This window comes from Hemicordylus capensis, chromosome 5 (assembly GCF_027244095.1).
Source record: "Hemicordylus capensis ecotype Gifberg chromosome 5, rHemCap1.1.pri, whole genome shotgun sequence".
NCBI classification, from domain to species: Eukaryota; Metazoa; Chordata; class Lepidosauria; order Squamata; family Cordylidae; genus Hemicordylus; species Hemicordylus capensis.
The window spans coordinates 65829241-65850765 of record NC_069661.1 but is presented as its reverse complement, the minus strand read 5'-3'; the positions used below and the strand labels follow the sequence as shown (position 1 = coordinate 65850765).

The window sequence follows — 21525 nt, the reverse complement described above, 5'->3', positions numbered from 1 at the left end:
GAACATGTTGAAAACACTTACTTTCTCTAGCCATGTTGATTCATGTTCACAAAAGTCACCTGATAATAGGCATAGATAAAGTGCGAGCACAAGGTAGTCTGTAGACACTTCCTAGTGAAGACAAACCACAAGATATTCAGGTGGAAATAGCAAAACTAGAAAGTGAATTTTTGGAAGCACTAAAAAGAAAGGCTGCGTCGCAGGAACTGGCTTAGAACTGCAGTTTGCAGATAACATTCTAAACTGGGGATCTCACCGCAGACAATCCCCCATTCCCAGTTTGGGAAACTCCAGAGGCAGGTTAGAGTTTCCCCTCCCTCTGTCTGGTCCTTCGAGCTTGGTTCCACCCACTTGTACAGCCATGCTGTCGCCAGGCTGTGGGCATGGTTTCACAGCTCCAGGAAATTGCTCACAATTGGCCAGGAAGAGCAGAGGTGTGATTACTGGCTATGAATACAGATTTCAAGCAGTGCTCCCCTGGTAATGCTGCTGGCCCTTTAATTATAAGAGCAACAGGGCCTGGTGTGCCTGTTGACAGGAAGAGAAAGTAGGAAGTGTGCAGAGAGGGGTATGGCATTCAGTCAGACACACCATGGCATGCTGGGTAAACCCTAGGGCATAACCGCTGTTCGTGCTGCTCCAATCTGGCCTCTTACTAGTTGCATAACCTGTAACTACAATTATAGTGGCGGATGCATGCAGATGACACGTTGGCCATTCCTAACAGAGGTTTAGAGCAGTGAAACTGAGGAGTAATCCCAGCTCCAAATTCCAGTTTGGTAAGTAAACTGAATCCTGTGGTTTGGTTGCGAGGCCGGGTTGCATGCATTCAGACATCAAAGTAATGGAAAGTAGAAATTCTCTCATCTAAAAGGATGCATGAAGCACCAGAAGACGTCATTGCAAAGCATAAATGTTTATCACTATTATTTATTTTAAGCCACATCTGAGTCTATTGAAAGCAGGGTAAGAACCTTCTGAATAAACAAAAACACTCCCAGGTGTTGTTGGACTACAACTCCCATCATCCATTGTGGCTGGAGATGATGAGAGTGAAAATCCAACAACTGGGGAGCCAAGGCTGGGATGGCCTGCCTGAGCTCACTTATAAGCTTGCAGTCATTCAAGTGCCACAGAATTAGTTACCAAGTAAAATGGAAAAGTAGACAACAGCTACATAGAATGCAGTGCTGGTTAGGACTGCAAGCATGCAGAGCAACCCTATGTTTGTGAGTTGCCCCAAGCAGTATTGTATTGGAGGGATGGTATAAAAATATTTTATACAAATAAAACCTGTGCATGTTTAATCAGAAGTAAGAGCCATTGAGGTCATTCATGCAGTCAAAAACTGTGTTCTACTTGGGTTTGGGAGCTGTGTGTGCTCCCAGTTTTCGGTTTTGTGCAAGCAAGCTAGGAGGAAAACCTGGTAGAAGTGATTGTATGGAAGCAAGGTAGGAGGAAAAACTACCCAGGTTTTCCTCCTACCTTGCTTCCACACAACTGAAAACTGGGAGCACACTCAGATCCCAAACCCAAGTAGAACATAGTTTTTGATTGTGTGAACGACCTCATTGTGTTAAACAGGACCTACTCCCTGCAAGTAAGTTTAGGATTCAGGGGCATATCTAGGGTGGGGCAGGCAGGGCACGTGCCCCGGGTGCGACTTGAAGGGGGTGCAATTTTTAAAAAAAATTTTTTTTTTTTAAAAAAGGCCACTGAAAACAAAATGGCCACTGCACATGCTCAAATGGCCTCTGTGAGGCCCTAGGCCATGCCAGGCCTTGCAGAGGCCATTTGAGCATGTGCAGTGGCCAATTTGTTTTCAATGGCCATTAAAAAAAAAAATTAAAAATGGCCACCGCACATGCTCAAATGGTTCCTGCGAGGCCCTAGAGGCCAGCAGGGGAGGAGAAACCTTTGCAGACACACACCCCACAGCCTTTAGGAAGCCCCTGAGGTGGCTACAGGTAATTTTTTTAAAAAATAATTAATATAATATAAGTCACTGTACTCATATCAGTTTGGCACTATGTACAGAGAATCAGGGCTTGTGAATACTGAGCTGAAACTTATGAGCTAGAATTGTATTCATTTACTCTTACTTTGCGTCTTGTGATAAGTGAGTTAAATGTGATGTCTTAATAATATGGCTATTAATGGTGAGTTTGTTTTTGAATCAGTGTGAAATCTTTAGTATTAAGGCCCACTGAGAGTTTCTTGCTCTCTTTCTCTCATTTTAACTGTCTTTCTGAAATAATAGAATATATTCCAATCAGTGACACAGTTTACTCTGCATATCTTTTAATTATTTTCAGAATATCTGGGAAAAGCCAAATTCTCCATTTTTTGGTCTGGCTACGTCCACTGCTAAATAGTTTTTGAAATATTAAAAGATTAATGAGCTTGACCTGTATTTTTCAGCTGATATTATGGTAAAGTTATCTGAAAGATGGGTGTTGGATATTTGGACAGGGGGCACAATTTCAGTGATTACCCTAGGTGCTATTTTCCCTAGATAAGCCTCTGTTAGGACTGCAGCCTTGATCTCCTAAGATAGATAGATAGATACCCAATCAGAAAAACTTTAACACTTTAGATATATATAACATACTGAATAGTAGAAAGCTACAGATTTTTACAATGACCCAAAGGTCCTCTGTGGAACAGAAAATGTGGGATTTTAAAGGACCCTATGTTTGAACCACTAATCTAATTAGAATTCTACTTCATGTAATGCTTAAAGCAGTCTTGAATATTAGAGTTCTGGTATAAAACTTAAATGTTATCTGTATTTCTATCTTGCATCATCCCAAAGGTACTCTAACAATAATGACATGGACATCTTTCATGTGCATTACATGTGTTCATATTTTCCTTTTCCTTGACAACAAAATGGCTCATGTTGAATGCCTCTCTGAAAAGGGACACATTGGCTTCGTTCCTCAATTTCTTAAAGATCTTCAAACAAACATGAATATTGGTTTGAATTTCAGTTTGCTTGCAGCCCATTTGACTGTACATTAAGATATTGCTGAACATATTTATACTGAGGCACAGATGAATGGAACTCAATTGTTGTGTTTATTGCCTTACTTTTGAGAAATATGTCAAGTGAGATCTCTGAAGGAAAGAAGCATGCTGGAATTCATCCATTGTGTAATATGATTATTTGAAGGAGTACAGGACCAGCATTTGCCCTTGGTTGTGGTTTTCACTGATTTCTCCGAGGCTTTTGCATCTCTCTCTCTCTCTATGTGTGTGTGTGTGTGTGTGTGTGTGTATAAACTTTTTTTAAAAAAATAGAGCCTGTAGCACAAAGAAAATGAGGACAGTTTTAATGTCTAATCCATGCAACTTTCTTGAGCTGATAATCTCCTTCAAGGCAAGCAATGCTCTGAAGAATGACTACCATTTTTGCAGTTAATTATTCCTTGCAATGAGTTAGTTTGGACCAGGGTCATAGCAAGGTTGGAGTGGGCCCAGAAATAAGATTTTAAAATCCCCCCCCCCAATCACTGAAGCTCAGCTCATGAAGTAAAGACATCTTAAATGAGGCTGAATAGTGGTAACAAAAAGCATAGTAAAATTTTTATATCTATCTATCTACTGTATCTATCTCCTATGTGCCACAATAGAACATCATCCTAAATTATTTTTTTAAAGGTTTTGTAAATTGTGGATGATGCAAGTCATTTAATGGTACTAGAGAAAGACATGCTGTTCTGGTAGCTCCAGGTCTTAACACTCACAACAATTTCAGAGGATGAATACAACTGAAGGAAGCCCAGGTGGGTGAGCAGCTGGGGAAGTCAGTCATGTGACTTTCCTCTGCCACCCCCCAAGGCAGTGAGCCCCCAGACAACTGTCTCCCCTTGACCAAATATAGTTATGCCCCTGGTTTGGATGATAGCTCCCTGGACCAAGGGAGGGGGATGCATCGAGAACACACCTGTCATAACGGCTTCTTTTATGTCCCTATGCCCTTCCAGAGTATACCTTTAGCTGGAGCTGAAGTGCTTGGTTGCTAACACAGAAATAGATATAGTGGGCATAACAGAATCATGGTAGAATAGTGAGGACCAGTGGGACACTGTTATCCCTGGATATAAAGTCTAAGGAAAGGACAGGGAGGGGCACGGAGGTGGAGGTGGAGTAGCACTGTATGTTAAAGAAGGGATAGAATCTAATAAGCTAGAAAACCTAGGAGGACCGGAGTCCTCCACAGAAACCCTGTGGGCGACAATGCAAAGCCTGAAAGGAAATGTGCTACTGGGGACGTGCAATCGTACTCTGGATCAAAATGTGGAGAGTGACTGGGAGTTGCTGAAGGAAATCAGGGAGGCGTCGAGAAGAGGCAGGGCAGTAATAATGGGTAACTTAAATTACCCATACATAGACAGGGTAAATTCACAGACAGGTCAGATTTCTAGATACACTGAATGACTGTGCCCTAGAACAATTGGTCATGGAACCAACCAGAGAGAAGTTCACCTTGGACTTAATCCTGAGTGGCACCCAGGACCTGGTGCGTGGTGTCAGTGTCATCAACCCTTTAGGGAACAGTGACCATCGTGCGATCAAATTCAGCATACATGCAGGGAGAGAATCACCAAGGAAGTCTAACACAGACACTCTGGATTTCAGAAGAGAAAACTTCTCCAAACTGAGGAGTATGGTGAAAAGAAAAATGAAAAAGGGAAATCAAGAGAGTCACTTCGCTCCAGAATGCATGGAATTTGCTCAAAACCACAATACTAGAAGCCCAGTTCGAATGTATACCAAAAAGGAGAAAAGGTACAACTAAGTCCAGGAGGATGCCAGCATGGCTAACAGGTAAAGTCAAGGAAGCCATAAAGATTGAATGATTAAATGATTTCCTTCCAAAATTGGAAGGGCTGCCCGAATGAAGAAAACAGAAAGGAACACAAACTCTGGCAAAAGAAATGCAAGGTGACAATAAGGGAGGCAAAAAGAGAGTTAGAGGAACATTTAGCTAAAAGCATCAAGGGAGATAACAAAAAAATTATTTATATACATCAGAATCAGGAAACCTGCCCGGGAGGCAGTTGGACTGTTAGACAATGAGGGAGTGAAAGGGATTATTAAGGAGGATACGGAGGTTGCAGAGAAGCTAAATGAGTTATTTGCATATGTCTTCACAGCAGAGGATACTGAGCATATACCTGTTCCTGAACCAGGCTTTCCAGGGATAGAGACTATAGAAATGAGTTAGATAGAAGTGAAAAGAGTTGATGTTCTAAACTGTCTGGAAAAATTAAAAACTAGCAAATCGCCAGAGCCAGGTGGCATCCATCCAAGAATCCTTAAAGAACTCAAATGTGAAACTGATGACCTCCTTGCAAAATATATATAACTTATCCTTACAATCAGGCTCTGTACCAGAAGACTGGAAAGTAGCAAATGTAACACCAATTTTCAAAAAGGGATCTAGGGGCAATCTGGGAAATTACAGGCCTGTTAGCTTAATGTCTGTTCCAGGCAAATTGATGGAAAGCATTCTCAAGGATAGAATTGTTAAGCACATAGAAAAACAGGCATGGTTTCTGCAAAGGTAAACCTTGCCTCACGAACCCTTTGAAGTTCTTTGAGAATGTCAACAGGTGTGTGAATAAAGGTGATACAGCTGACATAGTATACCTGGACTTCCAAAAAGCATTCAACAAAGTTCCTCATCAAAGACCCTTGAGAAAACTTAGCAGTCATGGGATAAGGGAACAAGTACATGTGTGGATTGGTAACTGGTTGAAGGACAGGAAACAAAGGGTAGGAATAAATGAAGGACTTTCACAATGGAGGGAAGTAAAAAGTGTGGTCCCCCATGGATCTGTACTCAGACCTGTATTTTTTATTCATAAATGATCTAGAAGTTGGGGTAAGCAGCGAGGTGGCCAAATTTGCAGATGACACCAAACTATTTAGGGTAGTGAAATCCAAAACAGATTGTGAGGAGCTCCAAAAGGATCTTTCCAAAATGGGTAAGTGGGTAACAAAATGGCAAATGCGGTTCAATGTTGGCATTGATCCAGATTGACCCAGGGCATGCAGAGGCCCATTGTGCAGGTGCAGTGGCCTCCAAAATGGCCACCACGCCGGGGGAAAGGCTTGAACTGGCTGAAGAATGAAGGAGGGAAGCCTGGCGGGGGGAGGCGGAAACTCCATGGACAACCACCTCAGGGGGAAACACACAAATCCCAGAGGGGGTACGGTTTTTGTTTTTGGTTTTTTTAAAAAAATTAATTCCCCTAAAAAGGTTCACAAACCCCCACAAACAGGCCAGGGCGGGGGTTCGGTCCAGAGTTGAGCTGAACTGGAGGTGGTTCAGCTCAACCCCGAGCCTTCAAACCAAACCGGTTCAACTTCCAACTGGTTCAGTTCCAAACCTGTTTGCACATCCCTAGCTTTGACTCCTCTGTGCTGGTACAGGGGCAGCCATTGTGCGTGTGTACAGAAATCTGTTTATGCTTGTCTGTATGTAGGGTTTAATGTCCCCTTAACATAAACACTGAAATGAACTCTTTCCTGCAGACTCATTCTTTTCCTCCAAGCCTTTCTTGCACAGGAGCATGTGAGGTCCAAAGCAAGGAAAGGAAAGCAGGCTAATTCCAATCTGGCTCTGTCCCTTTTAAGTGCAGGAACTCTAGGGATGCAGCATCCCTGTTGCCAAGCAGTGAAAGGAGGAGTGAGATGATGGCAGAAGTGGAATACTCACTGAGAGACAACCAGCAAAAGACGCAGACGTCTTAGAACTGATGCATGACTGAGCTACTCTGAGCTGACCAGTTTATAGTAGGGGTCCTCATGAAACCCACGTTACAGTGGCCGAAGGATTCAGATGACACAATGGAGCTTCAGAACCTCCAAACTGAGAGTTCAAATTCAAAAGGCAAAAACAGAGCCGCGGTTGGGTAACAGAACTGCAACTTCATGCATTCAGACAATGAACCTCCAGTCTCCTTGGCTATCTTGCCATTCTGACGTATTGTGCTTCTACAGGCCTTTTCTACTGTTCTAATTTCTTAGCTGACCATTTCACTACTGCAGCTCCTTTCCATTCATTTCAAAGGAGAATAAAAAAGACTACTGTATCAGCAGCTAAGCTAAATCAAGGTCACCAGACACTGAACATGCTGACGGATTTATGAATGGCCTTGCTAGGTAGAAAAACCATGATGAGAGTGCTAGATTAGAAGGGTCCCAGATATCCCAGGTAGCCACGTTTATGTAGGGGTGTGCACAGACTGGTTGTGGTGGTTTGGTCTGAATTTGAATCAAATTCGGACTGAACTGCTGCTCCTCAAACCAGTTTCGTTGAACTGACCAGATGGGGCAGTCAAAACAATGAACCTGCTTGAACGGGTTCAAAGTGGTTCACGATCAAACCACTTGAACCAGCCTGGTTCGTGGCAGACCGTTTCAATCACAAACCGATTCTGCACATCCCTACTTTTATGTATTAGCACCATAGATTGAGAAATAATGAGCTTAATTCTGTAACCTTGTACTTATGATATATGTATTACTGTATTTTGTTCAGGACACCTGGCATATATATTCTATATGGCAATTTAGCATAATTGTTTCCCCACCCCCTTCCTTAAATCCCCATTTTTGAAAGACTAATAAAGACTCTATTACCAAAGGACTGGAAAGGATGACTGTTTAACAATTAGTGTTAGTCCTTAAGACTTGAGTTAAGAGAAAGTGACCACAGTTCATCTGAACATCCCAAGGTATGGAAGATAAGAGGCTGTCTTTGCTGACAGTATGAGAGGATGAAAGGAGAACATCTGAAAAGCCAAGCCCAGAAAGGTGGCTTCGGAGTTGTCACAACTATAGGTTTTGATGGATGTGAAGACTGACCCCAAGGGCAGTCAAGGACTAAGAAGGATATAAAACCAGAAGACTCCAGTCACAACTTTCAGAGGGCAGGTCCAGAAGATGTGTCTCCTCCCTCTCCAACCCTGCAGAGTCCCTGCACCCCAACATCATTGTTCATTGAACCGTAGCATCTTCAACCACTGGGAGAAACCTTGATCTGGCCAATTCTTGATCCTTGATCAATTCTTGGTCCCTGCACCTTTGGTAACAAACTTTTCTTGCGCTCCCCCTCCTTTCCCCTCTTCCCTTCTCCTGCCAGGTAACCTGCTTGTATTAGAATTAGCGTTGCTTGCCTTATAACTATTGTACCTCTCCAAATCAATTTCCTTAAGTAAAATCATAAAAGATATTTCTAGTCTGGTTCCTTGTGTCTCCTCACACATCCATTGGGAGGATCCCTCTCAACTCTTGCATTGAGGGAGCATACTGATCTGCGGGAACACTGGCCTATAGGCTGGGTAGGTAAGTCTCTTCACAGGGGACAAGCCCCATGTCCTTCTAAAATGGAAACTAGTGTCGCTTGGTGCAGTCTCCAGGTAAAAGGGTACATAAATCTCCTCTGCCATAGGGAGAAAGCTCCTTGAGCCTATTGGGTGGAGAGTATAGTCCAACACCAACTAGCTGGCAAAGTCCTTCAGGCACCCCTCCATGGTAAAGGCAAGTCTCCCCCACCATAGAGAATAAGTCCAACAGCCCAGGCAGCAAGAACTGTTTGGGAATCAGTGAAGTCTGAGGCTATCATCTGATGTCCCACTGGTGAAGCCTGGCTATAGGCATATTGGTGAAGACTGTGGCTATAGTAATTAACTGGTGAAGCCCAGCTACAGTCTAATAGGTTCACTGGTGAAGATGGTGGCTATAGTGCAGTGATACATTGGTGAAACCACTGACTACAGTCTGATTAAGCAATAATACCACAATTTATAGGGATGTGCAAACCGACTCAAATTTGAGCAGATTCACACTCAAACCGATTCTATTCAAGTGTCTTGGCCTCAAACTGAACTGGACCTGCTTCAGTTCGGGTTCGAACCAAACCGATCAGGCCAGTTCAGAGCCTTACTGGCAAAGGAGAATACGTCAAAGAGTCCCCTTTACAGGTAAAGGGGCAGCAGAAGGGGGTTTCTATCAGTGTTTTTTAAAGTACCAAAAATTAAGGGAAAGCACTCACTAAGGACGGTGGCTGCTGCAGCCATGGGAGGGCAGCGGCTGCTCCCCCAGCCCAACCAGCCTTTTCCCCATTCTCCAGGGCCAACCCGGGCCTGATTCAGGCCCAGTTCGGGCCTCCTTCAGCCTATTTTGGGCCTCTGTGCATGCGTGAGGGCCATTTCTTTCACTTCCACACATGCACAGTGGCCAGCGAGGAGGTCAAATAAATGGCTTCCGTGCATGCACAGAGGCCCGAAACACTCTGTGCCAGCCCTGGAGATGGCAGCAGGCCAGTGAGGGCTGGGGGACCAGCCCCCCGGGGCTGCAGCCTCAGCTGCTAGTACCCTTAGTGAGTATCTATTTTTTGGCACTTTTGAAAATACTGATATACCTAGTGCAGGAATCCGCACTGGATTCCCCTTTGCCAGTAGGGCTCCAAACCAGGCCCAAACTGGTTTGAATTCAAATTGAACTGGATGCCAGTCCAGAGAGGGGCAAAACCGAACCAGTCCAGCCCAATTTGAATCCAGACTGGATTCACACCCCTAATAGTTTGTTAATTTGGAAGTAAAAGGGTGAAGGCAAAAAACTCTTTGCATGTAACAGCAGAAACACTTACCTAAACTATGTTTACCTGAGGTTTGGTGTGATGTCTTAATTGTGCCTCTGTATGATTCTCTCCACATACTGCACAAAAAATGGGTGATCGGCTACAATCAACTTTTCCTGTTTCAAACAATGAAGGCTTATGTTTCTTCATACCTAGAAATGTATTTTCTTTTTTAGGCTTTCTGGTTCCCACAGGAAATGTAAACAAACAGATTAGATTGTTCTTTCATTTTAATTATTTCAGTCCAAGGCCTTTCTTATAAAAGTTAGTGGTGAGCTTTGAATGAAGGTTTTCCTCCCAAGAGTCTCTAAGACCCATTGAGACTTTTACCCTGATCTACCAACTAAACGAAGGACCCTGTCACAAAGTGACAGACTTTTAAAACTGGAAGACGAGCTAAACCACAATTATTTGAATAGTAATTGGTGTGTATGTTCATTCTATGCTGATGCTCACCATATGAGTTTCTGCTGCATTAACACTAGCTACAGCTTGTGGCTGGTTTGAGGAAACTGTAAAACTTTCAGGAAATGCCTTTCATTTTATTCATGTGCAATACCTTTAATTTGATTAAAGTAATAAAATAACTTTAGTTAGCTTTTCCATATGTAAAGAGTGACCAATTACTCTGCCTGAACCTTTTTTTGTGTGGGCGGGGGAGGGGAGAAGAAAAGATAACAGAAAGGAGTAAAGGCTTTAGGTATGGAGTTCCAGGTTTATCATAATATCTACAAACAGAAAACCCAGATCCTATGTTTAAAATATGTTATGAACACTTGCTAAATTTGCATCAATATTCTTAAGGTGCATGCTTGATTCTGTGTGCACAGTCCTTAATGGGATTGCATATTTAAGATTTTGTGTGCAGTTTTTCAGAAAATCTGCGCTGGGACAGGCAAGGAAAGATTTGTGGGGAAATCATGGAAAGAGTTCGGGGTGGGGGAAGAATTATAATAAAGTACAATGTGAAGCAATTCTAAGAGAACGTATATCTTACAAAAGTGGATATACATCAGATTAATGACCACGACTTCTCAAAGAATGCAGGAAATTGTGTGTTTGTGAGGCAGAGCTAAGAGAAAGTAAAATTTAAACTTGATATGCACAAAGCATGACCTTACAATGAGCATTTGTGAAAAACTGCATCAGTGCATAATGTACTGATATGGTAAGAGATACATTAAGGCTGTTCACACAAGCAGTCCTACCTGGGATCGGCCTCTTTTCTGGAGCTGCTCTCCCAGGTAGCCTAGGTTTTTTACCCAACAATTTACCTGGGTAGAAGGGCATGAGGTACAGGGTTGTGTCAATGCTCTCGCTGCACACAGAGCAAGCACAGAGTTGGGTGCCTAGAGCACCTGACTCATGTGGGAATCCCCCAACACACTGCGCTCCTTGCACGGTGCACTGTAGGATTTCTGGAGGCTGGGCAGCATTTCCTCAGCCTCTAGAATGCCACACCGCTCGTTGCAGCAATGATCATGTGCATGGTGGCGCAGCGTGGCAACAGGAGCAAGGAGATTGTGTGTGGGAAGGTAAGTATACTCCTGCCTTCTCCCCAGCCCTCCCTAGCCACCAGGGATTTCAGTCGTGTGAATTTATTTATTTATTTATTTATTTATTCAGTTTATATACCACCTTTCCAAAAGGGCTCAGGGTGGTTTACGACCTTAGATGACCTTATGGCGTCATCTCTGCCATTTCACATCCTTGTGGGCTGGGACTGAGCCCCTACTGCTGCTGTTGTTGACTCCCATGAGAACATGGGCTGCCTGAACCTTCCCTACGCCACTGGATTCTCCAATATAACTTTACCAGAGTTCAACAGGATTTACTCCGTATAAATATGATTAGTATCACAGTCATTCGCTACATATGTGCCATATGAATTGTGGCAGCTGTCCCAGAAAACTGTGCCATCTTTTTCAGAACAAGCTCATCCCTGTCCATTAAAAAATAGACAAAGGGCTGGTTCAGATGAACACCAGCCACAACATGCAATCAGGATGGGGTCATGCTGAGACCTCTTATGCAATTAAGGGATGTCCTGAGAGCGCGTTGGGATGTCCTCCTGTGACATTAGAGGGGGCATACTCTTGGCATGACCCTGCCCTGTTCACGTGTTGTGGCCAGTGTTCATCTGAACCGACCCACAAATTTCTTTAATTGAAAGCGCCTTTCAAATGTTTTAATGCACACACATGTAGTGAGGGGGTGATTGCTATGACAGGCAGGCTCTGACCCGGCCTAGGCACAGTCATTAGCATGTCTCTACAGAGCCCTTTGTACACTGCATAGATCAGGGGTAAAGGGATGTGGATGTGGAGAAACCCTATGAGAAAATTATCTGAAATTTCTCCTTAGGAGTAACTCTGAAATTCAGAGAGAATTTCAGTTTCTCCTTGTGAGGATTCCCTGAAAACTCTTGATATTTGAAGAAAATTTCCACTTAGGAGAAATTTCTCCACATCACTCCAAGTCTGCCAGTATGATTCCACACCACCCACTGAAGCAAAGCCTTCATTAGAGTATATGAATGGTTCTACTAGCAGACAGTGGCCTGGCCTAGGCACATTCATTAGAAGGGCTGTACAGAGCCCTTTGCTTGTTGCATAGGTCAGGGTTGAATTTGTCCTTGTGATTCATTAGAATGTTTAGGAAAGGCTACAGTTCCAGATACTATAGGATGTACATAACCTTTGTTTGAATTAGCCCAAAAGGCAAGTTAAGGTGAGAAGGAAGCAGAAGTATGGACCCATCTGTTTCTTCTGAACTGTTTCTTTGTGAAATTTTATTACCAGAATAGTGCCTACTCCACTCGTTTCCTTGGTGCCTATATCCACCTCTCTGGAAAATGGTAGTACCAAATTCTGGGTTGATTTCACAGGATATTACTGAACCTTTCCTCCTTGTGAGGAATGAGAGGGGCCAGCACATACATTTTGTGTGTGTTAACAGTTATGGAAGTGAATAACTATGCTAAATAATTTGTCCAGACTTCAGAAGCTCTAAATCTTTGCTTATATGAACGCAAGTTGTGTTGTTACAGTTACATAATCTTCGGCAAACGCCTAACTCAATTTCTATGCTCCTGAAGGAGTGAATAAAGTTATTATTCAACTTGACTACAGACAGAGAGCTGGATGAGGTCGTTGCCATTTGTATCTTATGTGGCTGCAGCACCATAAGGTTTGCCTTTATGCTGCATATCAATATTTCTTCAGGTTCTTGGTCACCCTGGTTGACAACATATGCTTGGAGTTGGAAAAAGAGAGTGTGTCTCGGTTGATCCTGCTTTCAGTACCATTGCTGATAGTATCTGTCTGGACCACTGGTCTGGGATGTGGATGGAATGAACTGTTTTAGGAATTAGGAACATAGGAAACTGCCTTATACTGAGTCAGACCCTTGGTCCATCTAACTTGTCTACTTTAACTGTCTACTTTGACTGGTAGCAGCACTCCAGGGTCTTGGGAAGAAGCTTTTCCCAGCCCTACTGAAATGCCAGGGGTTGAACCTGGATCTCTGCCTGCAAAACAGATACTCTGCCACTGAGTTATTGCTCTGGCCCTACCTGGTGGGTAGATTTCAGAAGATAGTGCTGGAGAACTCCCTTGCGGCCCCTTGGCTGTTGGCCATGCAATTTAATATCTATATGAAACGCATGGGGTTATCCAGGGATTTGGAGCTGGGTATCATGTCTATGCTGATGATATCCAGCTCTATTGCTCCTTTCCAACTGATTCCAGAGAAACTATGGAAGTCCTAAACCATTGCCTGAGCTCAGTGACGAACTGAGCAAACAAGCTGAGGTTCAATCCCAAAAAGAAAGAAATGCTGTTGATCAGTAGGTAAGCCATTCTGAGCAACCCTCTTTAGATCCAGGATTCTAGAGAGGACTGCACTCTCCTGAAAGATCAGGTTTGTAGCTTGGGAGTGCTCCTAAACTCAGCCTTGCTTCTGGATAGCCAGCTGTAGCCAGGAATATTTCCACAGCTTTGGCTAACACTTTTCTAGAGAAGGGACATTTTCCCATTGATATGCATCCTTCAACACTTCAAGGTTAAATTATTGTAATATGATCCATGTGGGGTTGCTGTCTGGAAACTTCAGCTTCTGCAAAATGCCACAAACAGAGTAGTATCTGATATACATTTCTCAGAGCATATTACTCCAATGCTGTTTTATCTGCATAAGTTTCTAATTCATTTCCTGCATGATTCAAAGTACTAGTGATTACATATAAATCCCTAAACAGTTCAGGGTCAAGGGATCTGAAGGGCCACCTCCCCCAACATGAGCCCTCCCACCCACTATGCTCATAATCAAAGACCTTGTCCCATGATCCATTGTCAACAGAGGTTTGTTTGGTAGAAACATGAGAAAAGAACTTCTCAGTTGTGGCACCTGGGCTGTGCAACTCCCTCCCTTGAGAGGCCCACATGACCCCTTCATTAGTGATATTTCAGGTGGTGGTTACCACATCTTTGTCCCACCAGCCTGCTCAACTTTGGGGCCCCAGCTGTTTTTGGACTACAGCTCCCATGTATCCCCAACCACAGTGGCCAATTGCCAGGGATTATGGGAGCTGTAGGCCAACATCTGCAAGAGGGCCTAAGTTGAGCAGCCCTGTGTAAACTCTCATTTGTTGTTTGCATTTTAATTTACTGCTGCTGTATGTTTGTGTTTTTATGATATTTGTATTTTTATAAACTGCTGTGAACTACCTAGGGTGCCCTTCTGGGATGAAAACTGAGATATAACTGATTTCACTTACAAAAAAATCTTCCTTTTCCTCTCCCCTTCTAAGACTTAAGGAGATTTTTAAAGCTACGCTGTCTTAAGGATTAAGGTATTTTAAGGTCTTATGCTGCCCTAAGGGCCTAAAAATGACTTAATGCTTATGCTAGTTTAAGGACTTTAAGTGGCTTAACTGAATATGCCACCTTTATGAATTTACAACAACTTAAGAGATTATGGACCCTTGTAAACTAATAATAAGGTAGCTTTAAAAGTTATTATAGGGATTTCTTCTGTTCTTTGCCTGTTTAAAAATTCACCTAGTAAATTAAATTCAAAACCATAAGGTCAGTGTAACAATGGGCAAAACCTGGAGTTTCTAGAGTGGGAATTAATATGCTGCTGTTGGAATCTCCACTCTCTTTTGCTTATATTCTAAAATGTTTGAGAAAGTTTTGTAATTGTCAAGTAGTACGTGAACTGCAGAGAGAGACGGGGGGAGTTCTGTGATTGTGTTAAGGAGTCCGGACATAAAATGTGCATGCCTCTTTGCCATGCATGTCCTGGGATTATGAACTACAAAGTTTTTCCTTCAAAAATTCAGATTCCATGAATTGTCGCTGCCACCACTGGCCTTTTTATATTAACTTTGCTTTCTTAAATGATGGCAATAAATTTCCACTAGAGTGGAACACCAACTAAGCCAGTGACCCTTACTGCCCAAGCCTGCCAGACAATGGAGAGGGGTCCTTGCAGACACTTCAGCGATTTCTAAGCCTCATTTGTGCGCATTTTCATTCAGCAGTTTGGACTGTGTGCAATTAGAGAGAGACTCTGTTTAAAGGGACCTCATGGGGTCGCAACAGATCACTGGAGCAATAAATTACTGGTTCTTCAGAGGCAAAGAGAGCGTGGAAGTTATGGGAGGGGGAAGGAGGAGGAGAAGGGTTGAGGTGAAAGGGTAAATGCAATTGAACCGAATATAAGAATCTGACTCTTGGGGAAAGAAATCACCAGCCTTGTAAATATCAGCACTTTGGACAATGATGATTATAACAGAAGCTTATATGTTTGCTCAGATTTACAAAGGGAATAGTAGAACAATTGCCATCGCAATAAAAATGACAACTGAGAAAAGGCCTGTGATTTTTCGCTATCAAATAGCATTCATCCATTTGTGTTTAAATGAAAACATGCACAGATTCAAATCACAAATGACTGAAATAAGACTCAATGGAGTAAATGTGAGTCCTTTATGTTACAATAGTACACTTCTATATTGGCACTCCATACCAACTGATCTGTAATAACTACCAGTTCTTTGGTTCTCAACACATCACCAGCTCATAAAAGAGGTTGTTTTCTACATGTAAGCAGACCCAGCAATCTACACTAGCATGCTCCGATGGATAATGTGTTGTGTGAACCAGACAATCATGGATCTCCCCAACTGGAATTCCTGCAATCCAGTGTTCTCTTCCAGCTACCACAATTGCAGGAACTGCTGCCAGCTGCAATCTTAATCATCTGGTTCACACACTACATTCTCCATATAGGAGAATGTGCAGAGACATCAAGAACTATTTGTGCAGAAGATGAAAACATCTTGTGTGCAGTGACCCTAGTGCGGGTTTAGAATGCCTCTTTTCCTGTAGCCATGGACAGGAGCAATGGAAAAATAACCCCTGCTTTTTTTAATCAGGCAGAGTCATAGATGGTGTGGCACCCTTGCTGCTCAGACTGGCTGCCCCACCACAAAGGCAACATTTGAAATGTGGGGCACCTTTTAGTGCTTCGATAAGACTGGCGCTATTGGCATAGGAACAAACCATGCTCATGCATGGTTCCATCCACTAACATTTTCTCACCAAGCATCAATTTCCCCATTCAGACATCATCAGTGTGGAAAAGGATTGAGAGCAAGTAGAAGGAGCAACCACACTGATAATATCACAGTTAGCCCTAGGGATGGGCAAAGAGTTCGAGTGGGGTTCGGTTCTACTTCGAACCGGTTTGGTTCAACGATTCTGGGGTCAAACCAAACCCATCTCATTTGGTCCGACCTCAGACCAACGACCCCCCCCCCCCGAAGCTTCAGGGGAGTTCGCAATTATTATTATTTTTAATTAATTACCTCTAGCCCATTTGGTGGGCTTCCTCTAGGCTGTGGGAGGGGGGTCTGTGAAGGTTCTCCCTCCTCCTCGGCCTCGTTCATCACCACCGCGGCCTGTTTTAACCCCTTTTTTTGCCTGTTCGGGCCTTGGCAAGTTGGCGCGGTGGCCATTTTCTTCACCGCCGCACATGCGCAAATGGCCACTTTTTAAATAAATAAATGGCCATCAAGCATGTGCAAATGGCCTCTGTGAGGCCCTGGGCCATGCCAGGCCTTGCAGATGCCATTTGTGCAGGCATGGCGGTAGAGAAAATGGCCGCCGCACCAACTTACCAAGGTCCGAATGGGCCGAAAAAGGAATTAAAATGGGCCGCGGCGGTGATGAATGAGGCCAGCAGGGGGATGGTGAACCTTCGCAGATCCCCCCCCCCCCACGGCCTAGATTAAGCACACCAAAGGGGCTAGAGGTTAAAAACAAATTGAAAAACACACTTTGCGACACCCCCCTGCCCCAGACTAAACCGAATCAGGTGAGGGGTTCTAAGGGGTGCAGGACTGAACTGGTCCGGTCAGGTTCGAGTCCGGTCCGGACTCGAACCAAACTAGGCCAGCGGTTCCGTGTACATCCCTAGTTATCCCTGACTGTGATGGCATTGACAGACAAACACCAGCTGAGGCTGTTTTCACAAGAGCAGCCCTTCCCAGGCTTGGGCAGCCCTAGCTGGGTAGGGCTGCTTGTGTGAAACGTTGGGATCAAGGCTGAGCCTGGTGTTGCCTCCCCGAGTAGCTCTGGAATATTACCTGACCTTTTACCTGGATAAAAGGCTGCAAGCGCACAGCCTGAGCATACACAGCCCAAGCTTAAACAGACCAAGCACGCAGCCCCAGCACACACAGAGCTGGGCGCCTAGAGTGCCCAACTCATGAGTGAATCCTTCAGTGCACTGTGCTCGTCATGTGGTGCATTGTGGGATATGTGGAGGCTGGGATGCATTTTCCTGGCCTCCAGAATGTTCTTTTACCTCCTAAGATGCTCTTTTGCCTTTCCCTTCCCCCCACCACCCTCCATCCCTGGCCCAGCAGAAGGTCATGTGAATGTCGTGTGAATATGCAGCTTAGGATAGTTCTCACAATTTTTGCACTTCCACTGAAAAATCTACAATAGCAAGAATGTACATTCCATTTTAAAATGGAAGTCACCCAGTGAGTTTCATGGTTGAATGGGGGATTCGAACTCGGGTCTTCCTGGTCCTAGGCCAACATTCTAACCACTACAGTATGCTGGCTTAATAGTTGAACAAAATAGATATTGTGTACAGAGAGGCAAGTGCAGACTGCTTTTCCATGCTCTTGCTTCTGGCTGTTTGTTAGCCCTGCCTCTACTCCCAGACTGGAATACAAGTAACTAAAACCCCATTCAAAATCTGGCATGAATCAAGGACTGGATTAACCAAAAACACCACTGGCTTACTCCCAAGTAAATGTGCAAGTAAGTATGCACAGGAGTGCAGCATGATCTGACGCATATACTCAGAAGCAAGTCCCATTGAATTCAAGGCTTTTTCCCCAGGTAAGGATGCATAGGATTACAACCACAGTCTTACTTGTGAAAATGCTCTAAGATGATTGATCTAGTCTTTGGCTACAACATCTTTGTTTACAATCATGGCAACCAATCAAAATGGTTGATTGGAATTACATGAGGAAATTCCAATGTTCCTGAAAGATGTAATTACATGAAGATAGTTCATTCAGGAAATCAGTTCAGACCAAAATGAACCAAATTTTCCCTGGGAAATGGACTTAAGAAGAAAGTCTAATTTAGTATTGGGTTTTGTTAATAAACTGTCGTGTCACCGATTCTCTTTTTCAAAAGTGGTGATGATGGCAAAATTAACTTCAGAGGAGCTGGTCCTGTGGTAGCAAGCATGAATTGCCCCCTTTGCTAAGCAGGGTCCATGCTGGTTTGCATGTGAATGGGAGACTACATGTGTGCGCATTGCAAAATAGTCCCCTTAGGGAAGACCATCTGCATGTTTGCATGCAGAAGGTTATAAGTTCCCTCCCTGACATCTCCAAGACAGGGCTGAGAGAGACTCCTGCCTGTAACTTGGGAGAAGCCACTGCCAGTCTGTGTACAATACTGAGCTAGATGGACCAATGGTCTGACTCAGTATATAACAGCTTCCTATATTCCTATGTCGTTTTAAATTATGCCAAACTAACATGAGTCTAGGAAGGTACAATATATATTTCCTCTTTCCTTTTGCTATGTAAACAATTGTATAAGCTTTTTGCAGAAAAGTGGCATAAAATAATTATTATTATATAACACCATCAACTACAATTCTAATTGTTCATGAAATGCCCTATTTGCTGAGTGGAACAGTAATTTTGGACAAAGCTCTTTGTTAAGGATATTATCCTTTCCCTTTTTATGGAAAGTATACTGGGGAAGCTTCCCTTAGTACAGAGGGAACTGCAGAAAATTAGCCAGCCTTTTACCCAAATAAGACAGCGCTAAACAAATGTGAGACATTCCTTGCCTTATTACAAAGGGGTTAAATGCATCCCCAAGCCTCTCTGACCAGGCAAAAAAGAACTCTTGAGGATGGAGTGGCATCTAGCGTGTTCAGTACGTGGGAAAATGTAGCCAAGGGCCATAAATATCTCATTAGTTTCATTCCCAATTAAGCATGAAACAGTGGCTGTTTATTGGAGTGAACGCGTGCAGCAGAAGGAGCCTGGTGCTGGGTCCCCCTCAGGGCATGAAGGAGAGTGAAGGAATCACTCCACAAGGGCCTCCCTTCCCTTCACAATCCCTTTCCCTTTCACCTTCCCCCTGGGTCTTACCTATTGCCCTCTCACACTTTCTTCTGCCTGGTGACAACTTGCTTCCTCTCCTCTGTGCTCCACAGATCTAGTTCCTCCACAACTTTTTCTTTTGCCTGCTCATCTTCCAATCATATCTATGACAGCAAAGCAGGAAGCTGATATTTGTGGCCATAAAATATATTTAATAGGTGGGAAAAACAGCATTCTTCTAATAACTCAACTTAGAAGAAAAGCCCAATGGACAATGCTTAGATTAAAGAAGTTTTTTTTTTAAAGACACAACTTATCTGAGGTCTGTTTCTAGTTCCTAGTCCATTTGGTCTGTTCAGACTCTTAAGGAGATATCTGCTTGCCCACCCATGCACCCACTGACATAAGCTTGTGCTGCAAAACTATTTCCCCATCTGCTTACATGGCTGCTTTCATCCTGAAGCCTGGGCCTGGCTCTTCAAACGGCAGCACACAACAAAAACAACAGGTCTTATAAGCTTCTGCCATACTGTCTGCCAACTAAGGGCTGATCTCCACATGCCTGTACATCACTCGGTATATCTCATACCTTGGTGACATGGTTGAACATATGGACTTTTCTCATTGAACAGTAGCATATTTGCAGTGATGTCAGAGGCATGAAAGATGTGCTTTTGATGTTTGACCTGTGATGGTTGCTTCTATTCATGGAAGTCATCATTTGATATTACAGTCACTGAGTGATGAATATGCATGTGATAACCAGGGGCGAAGCCACCATTGGGCGAACGGTTTCAAAGAACCCGGGCCACCACTAATCAGGGGCCATGAGTGCGGCCCCAGTCAAGCCCCCCGCGTCTGATATCAGATGTGGGGGCATTATTTCGGTCTCAAACAAGGCCCTGTGGCCCCATTTGGAGCTGAAATCAGCAGCTGCCTTAAAGACAGGGAGAGCCACTCCTGGTCTAGCTGCCAAGGCAGTGGGGCCGATCAATCTCCCTGCCAATCACTTCTACCCAGATTTTCCTCTTACCTTCCTTCCACACAAGTGAAAGTTGGGTGCACACACAGCTGCCAGACCTGGGTAGAACACGGTTTTTGATTATGTGAATGACCTCTGAATATAGCACAGTCGTAATGCATTTTTAACTGGCTGTAGTTGTCATAGAAATTCTAGATACAGCTAAAAATCAAATATAAAAATTATAATTAAAAACATCTATGTCAATAAAATATTAACTGCTTATCAGTTATCAGTTGGTCAAATCTACAGGATATTTCATATTTTGCTGAGAGTTAACTATGGCTAGCCAGGCTTGATGTCAGTAGTTGAGTTTGTCAGTAGATAATAGCTCTATTCAGTCATTACTCCATTCAGTGAACATGTGAAAGGAAAGTGGGACCATATCAGTCAGAAACCGCACACACACACACCAATGCTGACGTACCCACTGGCCACTTGTTGTTAGTGTGAAAGAGCCCTTATGTGCAGAAGAACAGAAGGAGCCCTTCTGAATCAGGCCAAGGCCTATCTAGTCTAGCATCCTGTTTCCCACAGAGACCAAAAAGATGCTTCCGAGAAGCCCCTCAGGTCCTGCCATTTCTCTCCTGCCAAGAGGATTCAGAGGCATATTGCCTCTGAAGTGGGAGATAGCATATAGCTATCAAGACTAGTAGCCCCTGATAGACCTGACCACTATGAGTTTATATAATCCCCCTTTTAAGCCATCCAAGTTAGTGACCATCACCACAGCATGCATACACTGACACATGTGTGTCTACTAGCTGTGGTCCCGCTTCCCTCTCACATATCCATTAACGCTATGAGTGGGAATAAGTGAACATGGCTAATAAATTCCCTCATATATATGTATTAAAAGGCATGGGGACTCTTTACTGCTGCAGTAACAACTTCCTTCCATTTCTTTCCTTCCAAACATGCTTTCCCCCAATCTATAAATGCACTAGTCATTTAAAAATAATTTTCTGTTCTATCCATGTATTGGAACTGACACAGTCCTGGAGGTCATCTTCTTTTGGCGAGCCTCCTGAAGTGTTGCAATTTGCTTCCACATGGCAAAATTCCCTGTGTGGAAAAATCGCTGTGTATCACATATCAGTAGGGCTGCCACCCTACTGGTGGGAGAGGTGGTGGGAGAGGATTGATTATTGATTAATAAGAGATTATTGAACCATACAGCTAGCATCT

The 21525-nt window shown here is 43.6% G+C and overlaps 1 protein-coding gene across 2 annotated transcripts in view; it reads left to right on the top strand.

Moving 5' to 3' along the window:
- Nucleotides 1-628: 628 nt before the first annotated feature.
- The window catches only part of SFRP2 (secreted frizzled related protein 2), a 38244-nt gene continuing 17347 nt past the window's right edge, over nucleotides 629-21525 (top strand). Inside the window, exon 1 of one of the 2 annotated variants that reach the window (XM_053258124.1) lies at nucleotides 629-779. The gene's annotated coding sequence lies outside the window, so the exon portion shown is untranslated. Of the gene's footprint in view, nucleotides 780-1894; nucleotides 1968-21525 lie in introns of those variants that run through there. The other variant, XM_053258122.1, reaches the window with a different exon arrangement.